General features: G+C 41.6%; 1 protein-coding gene across 1 annotated transcript in view; it reads right to left on the reverse strand.

Annotated features, from left to right (window-relative positions):
* Positions 1 to 19,456, reverse strand: part of APBB1IP (amyloid beta precursor protein binding family B member 1 interacting protein) — a 103,717-nt gene extending 84,261 nt beyond the window's left edge. Inside the window, exon 1 of the mRNA XM_060121170.1 lies at positions 19,422 to 19,456. The gene's annotated coding sequence lies outside the window, so the exon portion shown is untranslated. The remainder of the gene's footprint in view (positions 1 to 19,421) is intronic.
* Between the last annotated feature and the right edge of the window lie 5,650 nt (positions 19,457 to 25,106).

The raw sequence follows: 25,106 nt of genomic DNA on the forward strand, positions 1-25,106 counted from the left end.
GTGGACAGCTGACTCTTGATGAGTTTCTTCACTTTCTTTGGGAAGGATATTTACATACGAGTTCCTATGGGTATTATTTTTATATGTGACAAATGAGAGCCTTTTAATTTAATTATATTTTTCCTCCACACAGTCTACATGGGATCAGACCCATTCTGGAGCTACTGCATTTTAAATTTCTCTCTCACAGCTGTGAGAAGGAACAAGGATAGTATGGAAATAATGTATTTGAAAACAGAGTGCTCCAGAGTTTCCTGTCAGTTTTATTTAGACCACTAAGCCAATTCTCTATTTAATTCACATATCAAGGAAATAAAAACAGTGAATAAGGAACTTGGAATTACCCTTGATCATCATTCAAATGGTCCATGTTGGAGTCCTGCTGTATCACCAGGGCTGTATCACTACATGTGAATGGGATAACTGGATGCTTCACACCTGGGTTCAATGCTAAATGCATGACCCTGAGCAACTTACTTCACCTTGTGGAGCTTCAGTATTTTCATCTGTAAGACGGGGATAAGAAATATAATTCATAAAATTGTTGGGAGGACTAAATTAACACAGTCAGACCCTTGCACAGTAACTGGCACACAGTGATGTCTGCATATAGGTGGGAATATTTAAAATGCATTGATAACTTCTGGTTAGTGGGCAGTGAATACACAACCTCTCCTAAAATTCCAGTGAAAGGACTCCATAACAGTCTGGAAAGCCAGGAAAGATGGCATTGCTAGAGCAAAACCTTTGAGGAATTTCTGGAAGATGTTAAGGAGAAGGGATTGTACAGAGAACCTCTAGAGCTAGGGAGACAGCAGTTCAATATGGGTCTGGAGGAGGGCTGTCAAACATAGAGCCAAGGAAAACATCTACACTCAGGGTTAGCAAAGATGGAAATCCAGGGACAACCTGGAGTAATTAAAGGACTGACGCTATGGGCCATTCGATTTCTCTGTCACAAGGGAGAATGAGAAACCGCAATTGCCCTGGGTCTAAAATCAGCAAGAACCGTTGTCTTATATAATGTGGGAGAACTGTCTTACTGGTTCTTAAGGTGGGACTTGAGCCAAAAAAAACCCAAGTAGAGCAATTTGGGACTCAGAAAGTTTGGGATCCTGTAACAGATACGCAGATCCCAGTCCAATCGCCAACTCTCCATCCATCGTTCCATCCTTTCCTCCATGCATCCATGCATCCAAAGGGGGTGGGAGGAGACACATCCACGTTCAGTGAAAGGCACTGAGAACTCTCTAGGAGCTCCACCTCTAGCACAAGGCTTTGCTAGCCTCAGCAAACAGCACTCAAGGAGAGCTGAAACTTACATGCCTGACTGTTATCCAAACCAAACAGGAAAGCTACCTGTCAATCCCCACTTCCATCTATAGAACCCTACAGTCAGCCTCCTAGTCAAGAAAGAGGCTTGTTTGGCTACAGGTAAATCATACCACCTTCTTATGTTATTCTAGCCCTTCAATTAAAATTATGAATCAACAATCAAGGCCCATGAAATATTTGAGGAAAAACACAAACATGGGAGCATCAAGACTAAAAACCAAAATACTGACCCCTGAGGAAAAAGAGTTGATGAAAGAAATAGAAGAGAGAATAAAAAAAAATTCCAGTTGATGTCTTCAGAGAGATTTATGATGACACAGTAATAAGAATAATTGATATTTAAAAAGCAGTCAGAGGACTTCCCTGGTGGTGCAGTGGTTAAGAATCCGCCTGCCAATGCAGGGGGCATGGGTTCAATCCCTGGTCCGGGAAGATCCCACATGCCGTGGAGCAACTAAGCCCATGAGCCACAACTACTGAGCCTGCGCTCTAGAGCCCATGAGCCACAACGACTGAAGCCCGTACATCTAGAGCCCATGCTCCACAACAAGAGAAGCCACCGCAACAAGAGAAGCCACCGCAACGAGAAGACCACGCACCACAACAAAGAGTAGTCCCCACTCGCCGCAACTAGAGAAAGCCCGTGCACAGCAACGAAGACCCAACGCAACCAAAAATAAATAAATTTGTTTAAAAACTAATAAGAAAATAACAAATCAATATTACTTACAAATATGGATACAAAAATTGTCAAAAAAATTTTAGAAAATTGATTCCAGAAGTATATTAAAATATGTAATAACCAGGAATGCAAGAACAGCCCAACAGTAGGAAATATATTAGAGTAATTCACTAAATTAAAATATTAAATGATAGGCCACATGATCATCTCAATGCATGGTGAAAAGACAGTTGGTAAAATTCAATACCCATTCCTGATAAAAACCTCTTAGTAAGGTTGAAATGGTCGGTGCTTTCCTTAACTCGATAAAGGGTATCTACCAGAAACCAATGGCAACCATTATTCTAATGGTAAAACACAGAAAGTCTTCTTATTAAAGTCAGACACAAGTCAAAGAGTCTCATCATTATTGCTACTATTTCAGTTTGTTTGGGTGATCTTAGACAATAAAAATTCAGAAAAAATATCTCAAATTTATACATACTCTGTGGTAGGATTCAGCAAACTTTTGTTATAAAGAGCCAGCTAGTAAATATTTTAGGTTTTGCAAGTCATATAGCCTCTGTCACAACTACTCAAGTCTGCTGTTGTAGGGAAAAAGTTGTAGATGACAGTAAACAAGCAAGCATGACTAGTATCAATACAACTTTATTTACAAAAGCACTGCAGTGGATATAGGACACAGGCAACAGGGAAAAGACAACAGTAGCGTAAGTAGGTGATAAGATTGCTTACGTAGAAAATTCAAGAGAATTAGGTGCAAGCAGCCTTAATAAGATGGCTGATGCGAGGTAAATATATACAAAACAATAAGATTTCTATATATCCAGCAATAAATATTAGAAAGTGATGTGGCAAAAGGATCAAATTTACAATAGCAACAAAAGCTATGAAAAGTATAGAAATAAATAAAAGGAATTTGTCAATCCTATATAGAGAAAGCCATACAGCATAAGAGAAGACAAACAAATGGAGAGAAATACCAGGTTACCAGAAGGGAACGTTCAATGTGGTAAAGATGTCATTTCTTCCTAAAGAATACAAAATTTGGGGAATTCCAATTAAACCTCCAAATGGATTTAAAATCGAAACAAAATAAAAGCTGACAAGCTGATTCTAAACTTCATCTGAGAAAAAAGGTTATTCTTAAATAGTACCAAAAAATGTATTTTAAAGAAAAAAATTCTTGGTACTTCAGGATTTACACAAATAAACCAGTGTAAAAGAACAAAGACTGCAGAATTCAAATTTAACATATGAAAAAGTTGGCAGTTAATAATCAGCAGAAAATAATATATTATTTAATAAATGGTATAGAAACAATTGGCTACCCATTTGCAAAAAATAAAGTCAGATCCCTACCCATCACCATAAACAAAATAAATTCAAGTTGGATTAAGAATCTAAGTGTAACGGTAAAACTATAAGTCATAGAAAAGTTTTTCTTTCCTTCTTTCCTCCTTTCCTTGCTTCTTTATAATTTTGTGACAGATACTACTGACTGGCCCTTTGAACATCCTCTCCAGGTGCCTTGCAGCATGTGTTTCCATTATACTGAAGCTGGAAATCTGAAAATAACATTTCCATGCTCCCTTGCAGCTAGGGTTCCACCTGTAATCCAGTCAAGCAGACACAGTGATGGGAGGCCTGCTAGATGGCACTGAGCAACGTGAAGTGAAAGTGACAGATGGTAAAACAGAATCTCCTGGGGGTAGTTGTTCTGTCCCTATCACCTTAGGTGGAGCAGTGGGTCTTGGCTGCAGTGAGGTTTTTTTTTTTTTTTTTTTTGCATTACGCGGGCCTCTCACTGTTGTGGCCCCTCCCGTCGCGGAGCACAGGCTCCGGACGCGCAGGCTCAGCGGCCATGGCTCACGGGCCCAGCCGCTCCGCGGCATGTGGGATCTTCCCAGACCGGGGCACGAACCCGTGTCCCCTGCATCGGCAGGCGGACTCTCAACCACTGCGCCACCAGGGAAGCCCCTGCAGTGAGGTTTTGCCAGAACAGTCCTGAAGGTAGAGTTGGGCATTTCTCCTGGCTGTGTTATTCTTGACTGTTAACATCAAACTACCTTCCTGACCCTCCCAGCTTTGTACGCAGCCGTATACCTTGTAATAAACTCTTTTCTGTCTAATCTAGAATGAATTCTATTTCCTGATCATTACAAGTAATGAAGTATTTTCCAAGCATGACCTGAAGTCCAGGAGCTTTAAAGAAGCTCGCTCTTTATATTCATTCATTCATCAACAGATGTCTATTAAATATCTAGATATCATGGAAATGTTCGTTGTCTTTGGTTTGTTAATTCAGCCTCTGGGAATTTAATTCAAGGAAATCTTATAAACTTTGAAAGAACTCTATATGCCTGGAGATGAAATGGCAGCATCATTGGAAATTAAAAACAACAAACAATATTCGTTGGATATTTATCCGACAAATATGAGAAGAGTTAATTACTGTACTGCACTCAGTGGGTTTTTGTTGTTACCATGAAAAACGGCTATGACGACTATAACAACATATTTAAGTAAAATAAATAGGATACAAAATAATTTATTTTCTAAAATTACAATAATGTAAGAAAACCAAGAACACAGGGAAAAAAATACTACAAGATAATAAATCAACATGTGAAAAAGCACTTCTATCAGGATGCTGGTCTATTTTTCTCTATTTTGCACATTTTCTATAATGTATTAATTTCATAACTTAAAATAGAGTTAAGAATCACAATTGGTTTTAAGTCCATAGAAGTGGACTTAAAGGGCATATTAGCAAAACCAGAGGTTAATATGTAATTTTTTAATTGATATATAATTGGCATATAACATTGTGTGAGTTTAAGGTGTACAATGTGTTGGTTTGATATACTTATATATTGCAAGTAAGTTCCACTATAATCATATTAGATAATACTTCTATCATGTCCTGTAATCATCATTTCCCTTCTGTAGTGAGAACAAATAAGATCTAGTCTGTTAGCAACTTTGAAGTTTATAATGCAGTATTGTTGACTATATCTCTATGCTATAATTAGATCTGAAGGACTTATTTATCTATGAGTTGCAGTTTGTACCCTTAAACAACATCTCCCCAATTCCCCCACCCCCAGGTAACCACCATTCTACACTGTTTTTTATGAGTTTGGCTTTTTTAGATTCCACATATGAGTGAGACCATAAAGTATTTGTCTTTAGCTGTCTGACTTATCTCACTTAGCATAATGCTCTTAAAGTTTATCCTTGTTGTCACAAACGGCAGAATTTCCTTCTTTCTCATGGCTGAATAATATTCCATTCTCTCTCTCCCCTCTCTCTTTCTCTCTCTCTATATATAATTATATACATAATATATATATTATATATCAGTTAATAATATATATTATATAAATTATGTATATAATTATATATATATATCCATCATATTTATCCATTCATCCATTAATGGGCCCTTAGGTTGTTTCCATATCTTGACTATTGTTAATACTGCTGCAATGAACATGGGAGTGCAGATAACTCTTTGGTATCCTATTTCCACTTCCTTTGGATATATACCCAGAAGTAGAATTCCTGGATTATATGGTAGTTCTACCTTTAATTTTTTGAGGAACTTCCAAACCGTTTTCCACAGTGGCTGCATCAATTTACATTCCCGCCAACAGTGAACTAGGGTTCCCTTTTCTCCACATCTTTGCCAAGATTTTTTATCTCTTGTCTTCTTGATAGCTGTTCCAATAGGTGTGAGGTGATATCTCACTGTGGTTTTGATTTGTATTTTCCTGATGCTTAGTGATGTTGAGCATCTTTTCATGCATCAGATAGCCTTCAGTATGTCTTCTTTGGAAAAATGCCTATTCAGACCCTCTGCCCATTTTTTAACAGGATTGCTGGTTTTCTGTTATTGAGTTGCATGGGTTCTTCATATATTTTGGATATTAACCCTTTATCCAATATATGGTTTGCAAATATTTTCTCCCATTCCATAGGTTGCCTTTTTATTAAATTCCATTTTGAAGGTTGCTCACAAAAAGGAGAAAAGGGACTCTTCTCCACCCCACCCAATTGTGACTTTCTTCTCCTAAACATTGCTGGGATCAATTCAAGGAGGATGATTTCAGGTGGAAAGTACACTGCAACAGTTCCTTGTCTTTCTTGCCTAGATTCTAAAACTTCTTAGTGAAAAGAATTTAAACTAAGTGAAAAGAATTTAGTTTAAATTCTTTAATTTAGCTTAAATTAAAACTAAAATGTATCCTTCATGTGTTGTTTCTGATAGACAAATTTTATGATGACCTTGTTTTTAAAGGGTATTTTATTTGTTTATTTTTTGTAACTAAGCTTAGTAACTTTCCAGGGAGTGTTTTTCTTGTCATTAATTAATTATTTTCTTTATTTCTCTGAAGGCAACAACTAGACTTAAGAATTTAGCATTATTTGTCTTGATTCAGAACTGAGTCATCATTAAACTTCCCAGCCAAGAATATATTCTTTTATTGATACAAATGATTTTGAGGACTAAATCAACGTTTCACAGAAAATAATACTCAAGAGTTGACTTATAAAATTATGACCTTAGAAATTGTAACAAATTTCTTCTCTATATTTGATTGATTAATGGGAAAAAAAGATACAGAGGCTTTGAGTAAAAAGTATGGTTAGCTTATAAGACATTTACTGAAAACTAGTCATATGCTAGAAAATCTAAATTCCCCAAAGGAGAAATTGTACAGGCTATATTTTCTGACCAAAATGTAATAAAAACAGAAGTTAATAACACAAGATTTAAATACACTTAAAAACCCTGAAGAAAAATGTATTTTCCTAACAACTTAGGGATCAGAGAAGAAAATCTGAAAAGGACAATCTCAAACTATCTAGAAAACAACCATAGTAAAATCTACACACACATACACAATTTAACCAGAGTCAAATTCAAAGGAAATTTTGGAGAAAAAAATAATAATAAAAGACTTCCACAATGACAATAATTAAAGCAGAACAGTAATGGTGTAGGAATAAAATAGATATTACTGTCATATAACAACACAGAAATATATTTAAGAACATCAGAGAATTGGCGCTTCATAATCTTACCAGAGTCTAAACTATCAAATGAAATATATATGAATAAATTTTTGGCGGGCATATTACAGACTCTTTGTTTTGTACCTACTTTACCCCTAATAACTTATTTCAGATCAAAGCAACTGCCTGATGATGCCCTGGTATAAAAGACAGATGATAAATTAAGATACAACTTAGGTTCGTTTTGATATGGACACTGAGAGAAAAAGGGATACCGTGCTTGGTTAACTTCTTTGGTAGGTGTTTGTGGACCTTTCCAGACAAGGTCTCAGTAAAACTTCCAAGAATCCATCCGTTAGCTTCCTGCACTTTCCACCCCATTCACTTTCCTATTGTCCAAGGGGGCTATCTTGACAAAGGTTATTAGTCAGACACTCAAAATATCCAGATTTCATAAATATGAATAAAGATGCAGCTTTACTTTCTGAAGCAAAGGTGGCAACAAATTTGCCCTTATATTTTCTTATATGGAATTTTATAATTTTAGCTCTAACATTTAGCTTTGTGATCCACTTTGAGTTAGTTTTTGTGTATAGCGTGTGAGTCTTTATTTTTTAATAGATGTTATTGAGAGCAGAGGGTTTTTTTATACCTAAAGGACCAAACAGACAAACAAAAAAGCTCTTTCTCTTTCTGTGATGTGATAACTTTTACAATTCTCTGCACATTCAATAAAAACATACTCATGGAGTCATTTTTGCAAATGTATGTAGCAATGAACCAAACACTATATGCTAAAAGAATAAAAAGAAAAAAACCAGCAGCAGTAAGTACTATACTACTATAATCCAGGACCAACCCAAATGGATTTAGGGTAAATTTATGATTGCTCCTGCAAAGAACTGGATTCCAGCAAAACTAATTTAAATCAAGTCCATCCATAGAGAGATCACTGATTAACCGGGCATGAAAATTAATTCTTGACTTAAAACACACAGACACCAACAAAACAAACAAACCCCCCCCAATCTCAAGAACCCCAAAGAGCTGAATCGGCAGACATAGAGGGAATTCAACTTCTAGAACTGCACGTATTTTATATGTATTTCACATAATAGTTTCCACGTAACTTGACAAAGTTAAGCTGAAAATCCCCAAACACTTTTTAAAAATGATAACATATTCACAGTACTTAATTCATGGCTTCCATTTATATTTCAATCAGCTAAGCAATATATTGTTTTTCTCAGCATCTTTCATTTATTTGCCTCTTGGTGAAGAATCTGAACCCCTCCACCATTTGCCTTATCCTCCCAGCAGTTCTGCAGCAGAGACAACCAGTCAAAAATGCAATTATTGGGCTTCCCTGGTGGCGCAGTGGTTTAGAATCTGCTTGCCAATGCAGGGGACACTGGTTCCAGCCCTGGTCCGGGAAGGTCCCACATGACGCGGAGCAACTAAGCCCGTGAGCCACAACTACTGAGCCTGCGCACTTAGAGCCTGTGCTCTACAACAAGAGAAGCCACCGCAATGAGAAGCCCGCGCACCACAACGAAGAGTAGTCCCCGCTCACAGCAACTAGAGAAAGCCTGTGCGCAGCAACAAAGACCCAACGCAGCCAAAAATAAATAAATAAATTTTTTTAAAAAATGCAATTATTCTGTCATTGCTTCATAATGTAGTGTCAAATTGGGGGGGGGCGGTCATTCAAGGTCCCTCCTGTCAATATTCACCAGGGGCAACGGCCCCCCGAGGCCTTTTTCAGGAGTGATCAGGGTCTGTCCTGCAGCCCAGAGGAAGGTTAGCAGTCTCCAGGGCCAGGTCAGCAGGCTTTCCAAAGGGCACAAACACCAAATGTGGAAAGTCCATGTCAATCAAAGGCAGGCAGAAGGTGAAGGAGTGGGTGGCAGGGAGGCCAGTGCGTCTAGTCAAGGAGCAGAGGCTTGATGACCAAACCAGGGCCCTCACTGTCCCAGTGGGCACAGGTCATCCTGGCATCTCCCCAGCTTGCTGGAAGAGTTTTTCAGGGCACACATCTCCTGGGATGAGTTTATCCATGACGCACGCCACATACCTCTCCAAATCCATCAGCATCTTTCTCTTACTAAACCTTTGCTTACAGTGAAAGTAGGTGATTTCTCTTCCCCTGTGCAGGCCGTCTGTAATACCTCTGCACCCCATTTTCTCCACTCACATTAGTCCTACCCACCACCCAAGGCCAGCTCAAGGCTCCCTCCTGCATCCTGGTGATCTACCCTCCTCTAAATCCTGTAGCAGCAGAGTTAGGATCACTAATTTGACAGTTCACAAGGTGCCTTATGGCTTATCTGTCTCTTTATGTGCATTTAAAAAATCTTCTCAACTATGCTGAAGGGGCAAATTTTACACCTCAACTCTCCTAGTAGCCGGCACAGCGCCACGGTTGGCATTAGGGTGGCCAAAAACATCTTACGGAAAAACCCAGACGAACTTTTTGGCCAACCCAATACTCAGAACTCAATGTAAGCTCATATTAATATGTATTAGCACCTACTTTAAAATAAGAATAGTAGGAATTATAAATATGGAAAAACTACTACAGATCAGGCACCTACAGTGCCTGATTTAATTCTCAAAGCAATCTTATGAGGTAGTGACATTATTCTAATGTTATAGATTATAAAACTCTGAGAAATAATAATTTCCTGCCCGGAGAAATAATAATTTGTGCAAGCTCATGTGAGTGGAGGACTGGACCGTGCCTAAGTCTAACTCAAAACTCATGTTCACAGTCAAGCCACGTGGCCTTCTGAAGACACAGGCTGATTAAGAGGTAGAATGTGGCAGCCACTCTGCTAACGCTGCTGTTACAGTATCTATACGTCCAGTTCGAATACAACTGACTTCGTGTCTGTCTTCCACACCACACTGAGGTTAGGCAGGGAATCTTGTATTTTCATCCAAGCATGTGACACACACCACTCACTAAGTACACTCAGCTGCTGGGTGATCTTGAACAAGCAATTTAACCTCTCTGTTGGTTTAGTTCCCTCATTTGTAAAATAGCAATGAAAACAGTCCCTACGTCGTAGGGATGAGATGATGCCTATAAAGGGCATAGCATAGCATCTGATGCATATAAAGTGATATTAGTGATACCAATATAGCTATTATTATTATCACCATTATCATAATCATTTTTGTTACTATATCTCCCTCTAAAACCACCAGTGGAAATAAATGTCAGTCACTTATTCACACACCACATACATGTTCCCAAGTCCCAAGTACTAATTGATGGTTACTTCTGCCTGTTGCATTTCTGTGTACCTGGACTGCCATTTTTCCATAGGCCAGGGACATTTTTAAAAGACTAAGCTACTGGGAAGGACATCTGTAAGTAGTGTTTCTACGACAGAGGTTTTCGTTTTTTTGGCCGTGCCATGTGACATTTGGGATCTTAGTTCCCCAACCAGTGATCGAACCCGTGCCCCCTGCAGTGGAAGCACAGAGTCTTAACCACTGGACAGCCAGGGAAGTCCCTAGGACAGAGCTTCTTAACCATTCTGAACAAGACAGGAACTGTATCAGAATCTCCCTGAGACTTTTTCAAACTCTACCCATGACACCTCCAACTCCACAATCCAAATCTTATCATTTCCTCCTGCCCTGAAAGGGAGGTGTACTTCTGGAGTTAAGGGCCACCACAAAGAGAGCTGCTGTTGATGAGGGTACGTTACGCCCGTGAGCTAGCAGTTGGAAGCTAAAGAGAAAAAAAAAAGAGTTGACAACCACCGTTGCCTAGGGCAACCGATCACACTTTGCCGGATGTGGGTTTAGGGCATCCAGCTCTACCTTTTACTTCCACTCTTTTTCAGCCCCTGTTACTTTTAGGAAGAATCCAAAAAATAAGGGCAGTGTGGGTGGGGGGGCAGCAGAGGGAAGAGAAAGAATAAAAAGAAAAGTAGGCAATGGCAATTTGATGCTGTTTGTTTTTGTTGCTAGAGGGCTCACAAAGCATTCTGGGTATAGGTTTAATTATGCATTAGAATCTGGTTCCAGGGACAGACCCCACAGTAAGAGAAAATGCTTTTCCTGTTTTTTTTCCTTTAGCTTACTTCGTAGTACACCTAATATCCTCCATGCAGCTGAAGGGTTAACACGGAGTTAGGATACAGTGTTTATGCAATTACCTAGAGCTGCACTGTCCAATTCAGTAGCCACTAGCCACAGGTGGCCATTGAGCCCTTGAATTGTGGCTAGTCCGAAATGAGATGTACCGTAAGTGTAAAATATGCTGGCTTTGGAAAACTTAGTAGGAAAAAAGAAAGAGTAAAAGAGTTCATCCACCATTTTAATATGACTTTAATGCAATTTAGTATAATTAATATTAATTAGTCATTTTGGATAAATATATTAAATAAAATAGATTACTAAAATTAACATCCCTTGTTTCTCTTTTACTGTTCCTAGTGTGGTTTCCTGAAAATGTAAAGTTATCTATGTGGGGACTTCCCAGGTGGTCCAATGGTTAAGACTCCATGCTTCCACTGCAGGGGGCATGCATTTGATCCCTGGTTGGGGAACTAAGATTCTGCATGCCGTGCAGCACGGCCAAAAAATAATTAAATTTAAAAAAATTAAAGTTATCAACGTGGCTTGCATTTTGTTTGGACCGGACAGGGTAGGTCTAAAGTAGAACAGTTCCGTTATTACAGGTGCCTAAACGTTTGACTCAAAGATGGTAGGTTGTGGTGACTGTACCATATGAATGTAATCTGAATATTACTCACTAAGAGTTAAATCAGAATCTCCCCATTTCCTTTCCCACTGTACTGTATGCTCCAGCCCTGTTGAACCATTTCATACATGTGGTGTCTGGAGGAAACTCCACTGGGCCTCCTGGAAATAACTTTAGCCTTGAAAGTGCCTCTTGGTCACCCCTCTACAAGGTCTTCTCTAGAATCACTCCCGTCACCATCTTATGCACATCACACCCTGGAATGTGTTTATTTGCAGGCCTGTGTCTCCCACTGGACCAGAAGCTTCTTGAGATTCAGCACCATATCTTACTCTGTTTTACACCTTCTACTCTGGCATGTGGTTGGCCCTCAACAGGTATGTGATGAAACTGAAAAAAAGTTCCAATGACAGCACGTTGAGCAGAGTTTCCTTCAACTCAAGCGTTTGTGTAAGCACAGAAGCCCCCTCTGAGTCTCGAGGATGCTCCTCTGCTCTGAGGGTCAGTGCGGTGAGCTCCCTGGGCGTTTCAGCTTTTCTCTTCTACACTGGTCTTAAGAGATCTGCTCACAGCATCACGCTGCATCTACCCACGTTCCTGGCCCAAGCCACTTCATCTCTGTTTGCCGCATACAATGGGGGAAATTTAATGCACCGCGTTAGTCAACAGTCTTGAATTGCTAAGAAATAGTCTTGATTTGCTACGTTATATCATTTACGGAATTTAACTAGAAGGAAGTCATTCCCCTTAAAAAAACAAAACAGGGCTTCCCTGGTGGCGCAGTGGTTGAGAGTCCGCCTGCTGATGCAGGGGACATGGGTTCGTGCCCCGGTCCGAGAAGATCCCACATGCCGCGGAGCGGCTGGGCCCGTGAGCCATGGCCGCTGAGCCTGCGCGTCCGGAGCCTGTGCTCCGCAACGGGAGAGGCCACAACAGTGAGAGGCCCGCGTACCGCAAAAAAAAAAAACCAAAACAACAACAACAAAAAAAACAAAACAAATAAACAAATGCTACATCCCAAACCTCATCAGTTCACTGACCCAGCTGTGAGTTTTACGTCAGCAGCAGAGATGAAAAAGTTCATTAATACTATAAACACAGCAGCCTTAGACAAATTCATTTAATGTCACTGAATTGAGATCATTCTGTAAATCACCTGAAAAAGATTTTGTGGTATTTTTTCTGCCATGTAACTAATTTTTTCGTTCTTTTCGTTTTGAGATGAAATCCTAATAATGCACTTAATTGAAAACTGGACTTTTGCCTGTGGGAAAAAAACAGTCTATTTCATGGACTATGGTGTAGACAATGATATAAGCAGCATTCTACTAAGCGCTACTATTTCATAATGACACTGCCCTGACACCTATTATAACCAAAACAAATAAAATGTCAGTTACCTCCAACTCAGTAGCTACTTCCTAAAATTCACTTTCAGCTTGCCAAATGTCATAACAGCGTCATCTATCATTCTTCAAGAGCTACTAGTGACCCTTTAGACCTGCTCTAACGCTCGCATCCATTTGAATCCAGCTGTGCAACGAGGAAGCTTCCTTCTCTTCCGAATCTGGTCTTAGATTTTGAAAATATAAATATCTGAGCCTCAGGGCACGAAAAGCTCCTTTGTGGAAAAGCCCATTGTCTTCCCTCCCTCAGAATCCTGCTGTTAAACTCACAATCATAGAAACCTGGTATTGCATAATGCACGTAACTGGTTATGAATTTATGTATAAATATGGGGCTTTTTAGTGTTCATCTCTCCCTCTCCCATTTATTAGAAAGAATATTCACTGTCTTGAGTCTCATGGGCATGAAATATTACTGATTAGCTGACTCTACTCTTATTTTATTTATTTGATAAAGATTGCCGCTCAGGGCTTCCCTGGTGGCGCAGTGGTTAAGAATCCGCCTGCCAATGCAGGGGACATGGGTTCAAGCCCTGGTCCAGGAAGATCCCACATGCTGTGGAGCAACTAAGCCCGTGCACCACAACTACGGAGCCTGCGCTCTAGAGCCCGTGAGCCACAACTACTGAGCCCGTGCGCCACAACTACTAAAGCCTGTGAGTCTAGAGCCCATGCTCTGGAACAAGAGAAGCCACTGCAATGAGAAGCTCACGCACCACAATGAAGAGTAGCTCCCGCTTGCCACAACTAGAGAAAGCCTGTGCGCAGTAGCGAAGACCCAACGCAGCCAAGAATAAAATAAATAAATTTAAAAAACAAAGATTGCTGGTCAATCCTTTCAGCAAGTTTCTTTGTTTGTTTTAGCTTTTGGCCACACCCCACGGCATGTGGGATCTTAGTTCCTGACCAGGGATTCCCCCCCACCGGGGATCAAACCCACACCCTCTGCACTGGAAGGCACAGTCTTAACTACTGGACTGCCGGGGAAGTCCCACTTTCAGCAAGTTTTGAAAGAAGAGTTAAAGCATTGGGATCCCAAAGATCTGGTTTTATGTCCCATTTCTTAAACTGTAATCTCAGGTAAAATTCTTAAAACTCTCTAAATTGTCATTTCTAATTTGTACAATGAGAATTAATAACTGTATCTTTCCAAGTAGTTACTTAGGCTGAATGGCTGTAGTCTTTTATATAATAAGCACATAGTTATTACCAGTTGACACTTCACATCCACGTCCAAAACTCAACTTCTGATGGTCTCCCCTCTAACCTCTCCGTGTTGGTTGATGATATTCCATCCTTCCTATTGTTTGCGTCAAAAACGTTGGAGTCATCTTTGGTTCCTCTTTCTCTCACACCCCATATCCACTTTGCCAGGAAACCCTACTGGCTCTACCTTTAAAATATATGCCGATTCCCAGAGCTTCCTAATAGGCTCCTTACTCTGTCCAGCCTTTTCTCAAGCAATCAGAGTGGGCCTTTCACATGTAAGTCAGATCACATTACTCCTCTTCTCAGAATCCTGTAATGGCCCCTCAATTTAACTCAGTTTAAAAGCCCATGTTTTCACGATGGCTTACAAGACCCTTCACCCCCACTCTTACCTCTCCAACTACATCTCCTATCACTCTCTCCCTGCTCACTTACCTCTAGGCCACATGGGCGTCTTGTTCCTCAAACACACCAGGCTGACCCCTTTCTTACAGCCTTGGCACTGGCCGTTCCCTCTGCCTGGAACACTGCTCCCTCAGATAGTTAACTCCTGCAAACCTCTGCTCAGATCTTACCTTCTCAACGAGGCCAAGCCTGACCACCTTATTTAATACTGCAATTTTACTACGTTCAACTTTGCCCTTTTTAATAGGACTTTTCACTCACTAATACCTATATTATTTACTTATTTATTATGCTTACTGATGATTGTCTACATCTCCCCATTAGAATAGAAACTCCACAAATGCAGAGACCTTTGCCTCTTCTGTTCACCTAGAAGAGTGCTTGGTAAATATTTTTTTTTTGAATGACTGAATTGTATTTAAAGCAGAAATCTAAGTAATATGGAAATTAGCAGTTCCCAAGTTACATATGCTTTATTACACTTAAAAGTTATAGTTATCCCCTGATGAATCTTGGTCACTTCATTAATGACTAAGATACCACTCCTTCCACGGTACTTACTCTTAACCATTTGTAATCCACTATGTTTTAATGCTATTTAAATTAAGTTGTCTTTACTTAATAGGACACCCTATTTATGACCATGCTTCAAATCAGTGGAGATTCTAATTTGTTTCCCAAGTGCCGATATACTCTAATTCTCAGTTTGACATTTCTGCAAATGCATGTATGTGCTTTCTAAATGCTTTTTAAAAAATCAGCACATTCAGCATAATGATTACCTCTATCAAGAAAAAAGGGTAATTCTATTGGGAGGAAGTCAGAAGACGTATTGATAATATCGTACTTCTTAAGCTGGGTGATAGGTATCCAGATGTTGGCTTTATGATTATTTGCTGTAATTTACGTATATATCTTACACCTTCTCTTGTATGTATGAAATAATTAATAAAATCTAGTGTTTGCTTGTTCTCCTACCACTCTTTATTTTCCCTCCAGTTTGATATGATAGTTATCTATGGATGTAAATCTTCCAGCCAGTTTGTGAGGTAAATCACAGCTGCTGTGTGATTTAGCATTTATCCCCTCCCCCAGCCCACAGTCATCTCACTGATGAGTCTGTGATATGAGATCAAACCAGAAGGATCCCCAGCAGAAACAGAAAAAAAGCTACTCACTACTTCATTGATTTAATCAACGTAGCCAGCTATCAAGAGGGACTGGAATATAATGAAGATAAAAATGAAATCACGATTGCTGCTAAAGCAGATTATTTTTTCAAAAGACATATATAAAGATAATAACTTCACAAGTGATTATAGCTTGTCTTCCCACTGTTAACAAGGCACGTTCTTTGCTTGCCTACCTTCATTTCATCTTCCCTGACCCCAGGGTGGTGTAGGAATCTGATGGGTGCTCCCACAGCACACGATCTTGGTCACGTGTGGAACTGTAACTGCCCATTTATATCTCCCCTATTAAACCAGAACTTCACTGAGAAAAGGCCTCATTGTTTTTTCACCGTTTAAGCCCTTGTCCTTGGTACAGCACTTCAAGTGCTGGTGTCATACTGGCTCAGTTCAAAGGTCAGCTCTGCTTCTCACTCCTTAGGTAAGCTTCTTAACCTCTCTGTGCTATCATTTCCTCAACCATAAAAGCTGATAATAGTATAAGCCCAGGATGTGAGGCTTAATGAAACAACACGTCTAAATTAGTTACACAGGGTCTGGTACAAAATATAAGCTGAATAAATATAATTATTATTTACTACTACCATTTGGTGATAAAGAGGAAACTGAATTGACAGAGAAGAAAGACAATAGCTCTTATAATATGATTTTTAGTGATTCAAGTGCATAGATGATGTTCAGGAAATGTCTGGAAATGGAGTCATGAATTCAGGCTCTAGAGTATGTGCTGAGAAGGCGTGGTGCCTTGGAGTGGTGCTACATTTCTGCCTGCACAAGCCTAAGAGTTGGTAGCCTAAGGGTGTGGCCCGTGCCTAAGCGTTGGGCCTGCTGGGTCTCAGGGTCTTATGACATATTGATGGTACAATCCAGAAGTGGAACTCATATCTGCACGTTTAGTAAATGTTATTTGAGTCCCAACTATGGTGCCAGGAACTTGGCTAGGTGATGGCGATGCGGTGCAATTGTAAATATCTTGGTGTAACAGACTATGAAACACAAACTTAATTTATTATAAGATTCTGCACTCACGAAAAGGTATTGGGTATAAAAATAACTAAAATAAAATTGAAGAGGATTCGAAGTAAGTGAAAATAGTCACGCTTTTTGAAAGTGGGATGGTTTGAAGAAATTCAAAGTGGCATATCAAATGCAGACACTCATGGTAATGCATTCTATAGGTAGTTCATTCTAACAGTAATATGAAAATATCTAGAACTTTTAATTTGTCATTGAAAAAAGGCAAAAAAATAGTGGGTGATTGGTATACATTCTCAGGACATGAAAATACAAAAGATTTAATGGACACTACATAACCCAGTAAGTATTGCGTTTAAGATTTAAAGTAACTAAGTCATAAAGTAATCCATATTACAAAGTTATATTTCTTGAGAAGTAACACGTGAAGAATTTTGAAATTTAATATGGACCTGCCCAAGCTTGGGCATATCAACTCCCTACTGAAGTTTTTCAAAAGAATGGAAATTTGCCGTCTTACATATAGGTCAAAAATTGACTGTTTTTAGAGGAACTTCTAAAGAACAAAGGCCTCGAAATATTTCAGAATCTAACAACACCTGTTATCGTTATTTTCTCCATTCTTTCTTGTGAGTGATCAGCAATTCTAACTCTGTCAGCATTCCAGATAGGACAAATTCAACGAATTATGGCAATTCTTCAATTACTATTTTCATGACAGACATTTGGTAGGCCAATAATCGTTATGGGTAAGTTATCTCAGGTCTAGAGAGATCAAAGCAACTTAATCAACGTCACTCTTTTCTAGTTAAAGGCAGATATGGAACAGAACCCAAGTCTTCCAAATACCCAGAAAAGACACAGATATTAGTAATAATGTGAAAATTACTAAATACTAATAGTCTGAAGATGATATTAAATTTCTTAGACCTTTCACAACACATTGAGCAGACAGGAAATACCACCCGGAAGACATTACAGAAGTTTCATAGCAGATCCTCTGTTAATTTTGCTAGCCAGCGTTCCTGTAAGACTGCCCATGTGCCGTCCCACTATTTCAGTGAGGCCAGAGGGAAAATTGCCACTGGAGGTTTATTCAAAGGGACAAAGGCTCCCAAACACCCATTCAGAGACCCTAGACTTTAAAATTAGTAGTAGCTGGTACCCTGGCCTTTATTTAAATCACATTATACCTGAGGAGTAATAAACTCATGAGCTTTTTCTTTATGTTACTTCCTCCGATACTCCATTTCTTTCTATAATGATCACATTAAAAGTTATTTTTGAACCGCTTTGCCATGAGTGGCACTAGGAAAAAGCACGTTTAGCGTTCCACAATGGTCTGAACGATAAGAAATGCCTTCCCAGAAGGAAAATAAGAGGTGCACTGGGCAAGGTCTTCAGGGGGACCCCTGCCCCGAGGTCCTCCTGGGTATAACGATCTCCTGGTTAGTTTGCTTCGTGCTCTAAAAGGATGCTCTGGATACTCATTCCAAGCCAAATTACAAAACTTCTGCCTGGTGTCCACATCCTTCCTCTACCTTATTTTAAAACGAAAAGGACAATAATTCGGAGGAAAAGTTATTTTTAAAAAGAAGAAACAGCCGTCTGAAAGTTTTCAAAGAGGAAACACTCTAAGACGCGTCAGACTGCGATCATCACTCAAATTCTCACCCTACTTGCACTCAATGCATAGCGCCCTGAAATACCCCCTGAAATGCCCCCCGTGAAATACCCCCCGGGATTCCTTCAGCGTCGGTCAGCCCGGGGCTCCCGGACCCGCTGGCCAGGCGAGGGTGTACCGGTTCCTCGTCTGACCTTGGAGCAATTTTCTGGGCAGGAAATCAGTCAAATATGACAAATCCGAACGCGGGGAAGATAAGCCCCAGCCCCAACCCCCCGCGGAGCTGGGTCAAGTACAGGGGTCGGCGAAGGGGACTCCGGGGACCCGCTGCCCTAGAGGGCCCAGCGGGGGCCGCGCGTTCACCCGGCCGGCGCCGCGAGCTGGGTCGGGCCTCGGACCCGACAGGCCAGACTCCTGGTCGGGTGACCGCCCGGCGGGTCCCGGTGCAGCTCCCAGGGCCCCTGGGCGGGCCGGCGGCGCCGCTTACCTCGACGGCTGCGCGGGGCCTCGAGCGCGCGGGGTTGGGCCGGGAGGGCGACGCGGCGCACTGGGCTGCGCTCCGGTTCAGGTAGGCAGCCTCTGGAGGAAGTGGTGTGAGCCCGCCCCTTCCCACGCAGCGCGCAGACGTGGAGCGCTCGGCGCGCGGCTCCGCATCGAGGTGCGAGGAGGGCGCCTGTCTGGAGACACACCCACGGATGTGGATAAAGACGCCTAAAGCTCAGGGGCTGCTTTTTTCGACTCCACGGGTTTGTGCCTCCTTTCGTCTTACCCCTCCCCCCTGCCCCACCCCCGAAGAAAACAACTTGGTTTTAATTCTGGGGAAAGTTGCGCCTTCCTCTCAGCCCTCCCCTACCTGCGCCGCGGGCCCTCCTCTCTCGGGAGCGACCCCCTGGGTTGTCGCCTCGATATATCAGTGGCTAAGGGATTGGGGGCCGGATGGCGGTTCCACAAAGGCCCAAGAAGCCGATTTCTTTTGCAACGGTCTTCCGAAGTGTTGACTTCAGCCCTTTCTGAGCTTCCTCTTTCGGGCCAGTTGTGCAAGGCCCGGCTTCCCTGCCGCGCGCAGCCCGCCCGCAGCGCACGCGGGAGCCGGAGAGAAGCGGTTCCCCCCACCCCCACCCCCACCCCCACCCCCCGCGCCTGGCCGCAGGGGAGCCGCGGGACCGGGGTTAGGCGGTCTCCGCTGGAGCCGGGGCGGCGAAGGGCGCGCTTCGCAGCGGCGGTTTCTCAGCTCTCCGGTTGGCAACCGCCCCCCACAGCTTAGCGGCACTCAGTTGGCCGGCGAGGCTGTGGCTTCTCCCATAACGCTGGTGGAAGTCCAAAATGGTCTGAATCCTGTAGACAGGGATTGGGCAACAGCGACTTAATCTACATCTGCAGTGACCCATCGACCCAGCGATCCCACTTCTAAGAATGTATTACAGAGATACAGTGATGCAAATGAAGTAATGCGTACGCACCAGGCCACTCTTGGCCACACAATTTGTCATCGCAAAGGACTAAGTGGAAATAACGCCGTGACTTTTGAAAGTGGCGTGTCCAGAGAGAAAGTGGGTGAGATCTGAAAACATAGCAGTTAAAGTCAGTTAGATTTGGAAATGTGGTTGAATTCACCTGTCCTTCCTCTCTACAGCTGGGTTGTCAAGGACTTATATGTGGGGAAGGGGGTGATGAAAGAGTAGGACAGTGGTAGAGGATGGGGACCAAGAGGTAGGCAGGCGCCAGACCAAGCAGGGCCTGGGGCTCAGCCTTGAGGACTTTGGGTTTTATTCTAATTGCAACGGGGAGCTATGGGAAGGCGTTTAGCAAGTGATTTGATTTCTTCTGTGTGCCATCCTACTGGCTTGTGATTGGAAAATCAGTCGGACGGGGCAAGAGGAAAAGCAGTAAGAGAGCACTCAGGAGGCTGTGGTAACAGTCCAGATGAAAGGTGATGGTAGCTTTGGTGAGGATTCTACTGTGGGGATGGTGAGAAGAGTTTGGATCCAAGACACATTATGAAACCAGAACCAACAACATTTGCTGATGGGCTGGGGTGGGAGTGGGAGAGTGGCAGAAGGGATTAGAAATCGAATGCAAACCAGTGGGACTGGTGTCCTGGGAGCTCTGGTGTGAGGCATGGCTAGATGGAGAAAGGTCAGTAGGGACAAACTGTATAGGACCACGTGGACCACGTCCAGGATTGTTTTCTCATCCTAAAAGCAATGAGATTGTGTAAAATAATATCTCAAGCCTCTATTTTCTTTGTAAAGTAAGAAAAGAAGCAGGGTCATCAGCTGGGGGTGAGATAGGAGGTTAGCGGGTCACAGATTTAGGGAGCTGGAGAAAGTTGTTTTTTTGTTAATGTTTATTTACTTATTTGGCAGCGCTGGTTCTTAGTGGCATACAGGATCTTTAGTTGTGGCATGTGGACTCTTAGTTGCGGCATGTGAGATCTAATTCCCTGACCAGGGATGGAACCCGGGCCCCCTGCATTGGGAATGCGGAGTCTTAACCACTGGACCACCAGGGAAGTCCCAAGAAAGTTTAACGAGGTCATTGCAGAGAATCCGAGAGTGTGTTGCTCAGAAAAATATAATGGGATTTCCAGGCAACCTGAAAGCCTGAAATTGGTGATGGTGGTGGAAGCAGTCTGCTTAGTCGTGTGGCTCTCCTGCAGGGCCAGGTTACCTGGGTTTGGAGAAAGTTTAGTTGTAATGGGAGTGGCCAAAAACAAGCCAGCTGGAAGGATGGGTGATTGTGGTCAGAAGGTAGGCAGATTGAATTTTGCTCCTGGAGGCAGTGAGATTAGTTGACAATGTCCAGGGTGTGACCAAGGGCCCGGGTGTCCGAGTTGATCAAGGAAATGAGGCCAAAGGGTAGCTAACTGTTAAGTCACCCAGGATTAGGGTGGCCACATAAAATTGTTGAGGCTGGGACACTTTTGAGGGTACCAAAGTGCTAACTGGATGAGAAATCAGGAAACAGGTGTAATGCATGACTCTTCCAGGCAAACAGAATGATAAGATTTAAGCCCATCTTAAAGGAAGATTGGGAGTCAGGTGTCAGGGATTTGAAGTGAGAGAGCAGGAGTGGCTGGGATTTGGGAAGATGACAGTCTGAAGAGGTGAACAGAATAGTTTACTCAAATGGCGTGAGCCTCGAGAAAAATGTGTTTGGTCTTTGTTTTGTTTTGAAAAAAAAGCCGAGCCACTAAAATGTCTGCAGGTAGCAGTGGGGAGCACAGAGAACAGCAAACCCACCTTCTGAACTTAAGGTGCACGGAGTGTGAGAGAATAAACTACTTTCCCTTAAGAAAGTTGTAGTGGAAAGTCTGCAAGGGCAAAGTTAAAGCCCCAGGTAGAGGAACGCTCCAGAAAAAGCTTCAAGACACAGGAGTGGCAGTGAACGAGTTTGGGAGATGGCTGATTGAATCACAGGCAAGGAAGAACCGAATATCCTGGAATGATGATGTGGGAGAAGATTCTCCAGGTGGCACCCTCTTTGGGTAGGGACTCCCTGGGATATGTCTGCAGAGGGTGGCTAGTGGCTAGAGAATGCAGGGGAACTCAGTTTACTTAATTGAACTGGATTTTTACTGTGTTTCTTACAGCCTCACTCTTTTGGCATGTCTACCAAGTCCAACATGTATTTTTGCCCATTTCCTCCAGGCTAAAGAGCGCTTTCACCTTTTTGCAGGGACCTGGGTTGACTTGAAGTAAGAATCCTGCTACTTTTTTTTTTGGAGTGGAGAGGGATTTTTTTCCTTTGGTTGAGCACTTTGTAAAGTTTTGCCCATTTATTTTATTTGGCTTGCACTTAATAGTAAGGAATGTTTGTTTCTGATATAAATATCTAACTTTTATGCTGTCTGCAGCAGACTGTATTTTCCAAAGATGGCCAGGACCATCTCTCCCTTCCCCATCAAGAGCTGGAATCTGTTTCTTTCCATCCCCCTTGAATCTAAGCAGGCTCTGTGACTGCTTTGACCAAAAGAAGGCAGCAGAAATGGTGGTGGACTTTGCACTTAACTGGCTCTTTCCGCCCTGAGGTGAGAGAGGCCACATGGGGCAACATTGAAGCATCAGATGTCAGGTGAAGGCGCCGTCTTGGGCACCCAGCCCCTGTCTGGCCTTCAGAGGACTCCCACCCCAGCTCTTATCTAAATGCAGCTGCATGAGAGACCAAGGGGAAGAACCACCCAGCTGAGTCCAATCAACCCACAGATCCCTGAGAGATTATGATAAATAGCTGTGTGCACCTCTAGGTTTTGCCTTGTTCACAGTTGGAGATACTCAAGATACCATCTTCGGTACCTCTGCTTCTCACTTTTCTGTCCTGGTAAAGCTCCTGTGCTTTACTTTATAAAATATAAATTGGTAATAAAAAATAACTCTGCTCATGATTTCTATTTTAACCATAACATGCATATGTAATTAGTATGCTATTACTAATTATATGTTTTCCACAAAGTATATATTTTTCCTCTTGCCTGTTAACCAGACTCTCCCTCTGCCTGACCCATTCAGTCCTCTGGCCTTTGTTCATCTCCCTCAGCCAACCCCTTCCTGCTCCACCCCAGTGACAGTCAGTGGGAGGAGAACAGAAAGGAAAGGATGGAAGAATAGCCCCAGGAGGAGAAGGCTGGGGAAGAAGAGAGAGCCCGAGAAGGCTTGGGAGAGAATTTTTGGTGGGGAGCTGAGAGCAAAGCAAGGAGAAAGATGTTTGGGGACACTTCAGGGTCTGAGAGAGGCAGAGAGTGAGAAGAAGGGGTAGAAGGGGGTTTTAAGACTGGTAGGCTTGGTTTAAAATTAAATGTGGCTGTTAGTTTTTTTGTACTGACACTGCACAGAGGCTATGCCCGTGGAAGCCCAGTGTTTGGTTACTTAATAAGCATTAACATCTGTGACATATTGAGATACATATGCATACACTGTCTCCCCAGAACTTGTGTCTCTAAAGCAGTCATCATTGCTACCTAGTATCATTGGTTGAAAGTATGAAACAGATAGGGATTGATTTATAAGGAACCAAATCCATTCAAAGTGGCTCAGGTGCAAAGGAGAAGTTCTTGGAGAAAAACTCTGACAGCTCATTGAACTCAGGAAGTATATCTGGGTCTCTTGAGAGACTATGCTAAGAACCAGAGGATCACTAGGAATTCTCTCCGTCTCTTGTTTTCTTTTCTTGTTTTTTTTTTTCAATTTAAAAAATTGTGGTAAAAATATATACGTAAAATTTATCATCTTAACCATTTTTAAGTGTACAGTTCAGTGGTATTAAATACATTCATACTGTTGTGCGACCATCACCACCATCCCTCTCCATAGCTCTTTTCATCTTGCAAAACCAAAACTCTGTACTTACTGAACCCTAATTCCCCAGTCTCCCCTCCTCCAGCCCCTGGTAACCACCTTTCTGCTTTCTGTCTCTATGAGTTTGACTAAGTGTCTCATATAAATAGAATCATACAGTGTTTGTCTTTTTGAAACTGGCTTGTTTCACTTACATGTTGTCCTTAACCTTCATCCATGTTGTAGCATAAATCAGAATGTCCTTCCTTTTTAAGGCCGAATAATATTCCATTGCTTGTGTATACACATTTTGCTTATCCATTCTTTCATCCGTGGACACTTGTTTTACTTCCACGTTTTAGCTTTTGTGAATAAAGCTGCCATGAACATGGGTATGCAAATAGCTCTTTGAACTTGCTTTTAATCATTTTGAGTATATATCCAGAAGTGGAATTGCTGGATCATATGGTAATTCTATTTTTAATTTTTGAGGAACTGTCATGCCGTTATCCACAGTGACTGTACAATTTTACGTTCCTACCAACAGTGCACAAATGTTCTGATTTCTCCACACCCTGTTTGTTTCTAGTAGCTATGTTAATAGGTATGAGGTGGTATCTCATAGTAGTTTTAATTTGCATTTCTCTAATGATTAGTGGCATTGAATATTATTTCATGTGCTTGTTGACCATTTGTATATCTTCTTTGAAGAAATGTCTATTCAAGTCCTTTGCCCATTTTTGAATTGGTTTGTTTTTGTTGTTGAATTTTAGGAGTTCTCTATATATTCTGGATATTAATCTCTTATTATATATGTGAATTGCAAATATTTTCTCCCATTCTATGGGTTGTCTTTTTACTTTGTGACTTGTTTTTTGATGAACAAAAGTTTTCAATTTTCATGAAGTTAAATATGTCTATTTTTCCTTTGGTTGCTTGTGCCTTTGGTGTCATAGCTAAGAAATCACTACCAAATCCAATGTCATGATTTTTGCCCTATGTTTTCTTCTAAAGTTTCATAGTTTTACATCTTATATTTAAGTCTTTGATCCATTTGGAGTTGGCTTTTGTGTATGTTGTTACGTAAGGGTCCAGCTTCATTCTTTTGTATGTGGATATCCAGTTTTCCCAACACCATTTTTTTTAAAAGACTGTCTTTTCCCCATTGTATGGTCTTGACACCCTTGTCCAGAATCATTTGGCCATATATGTGAGGGTTTGTTTCTGGGCTTTCTCTTCTATTCCATTTGTCTATATGTTTATCT

The sequence above is a fragment of the Lagenorhynchus albirostris genome, chromosome 1, assembly GCF_949774975.1.
Source record: "Lagenorhynchus albirostris chromosome 1, mLagAlb1.1, whole genome shotgun sequence".
In the NCBI taxonomy this organism is placed as follows: Eukaryota; Metazoa; Chordata; class Mammalia; order Artiodactyla; family Delphinidae; genus Lagenorhynchus; species Lagenorhynchus albirostris.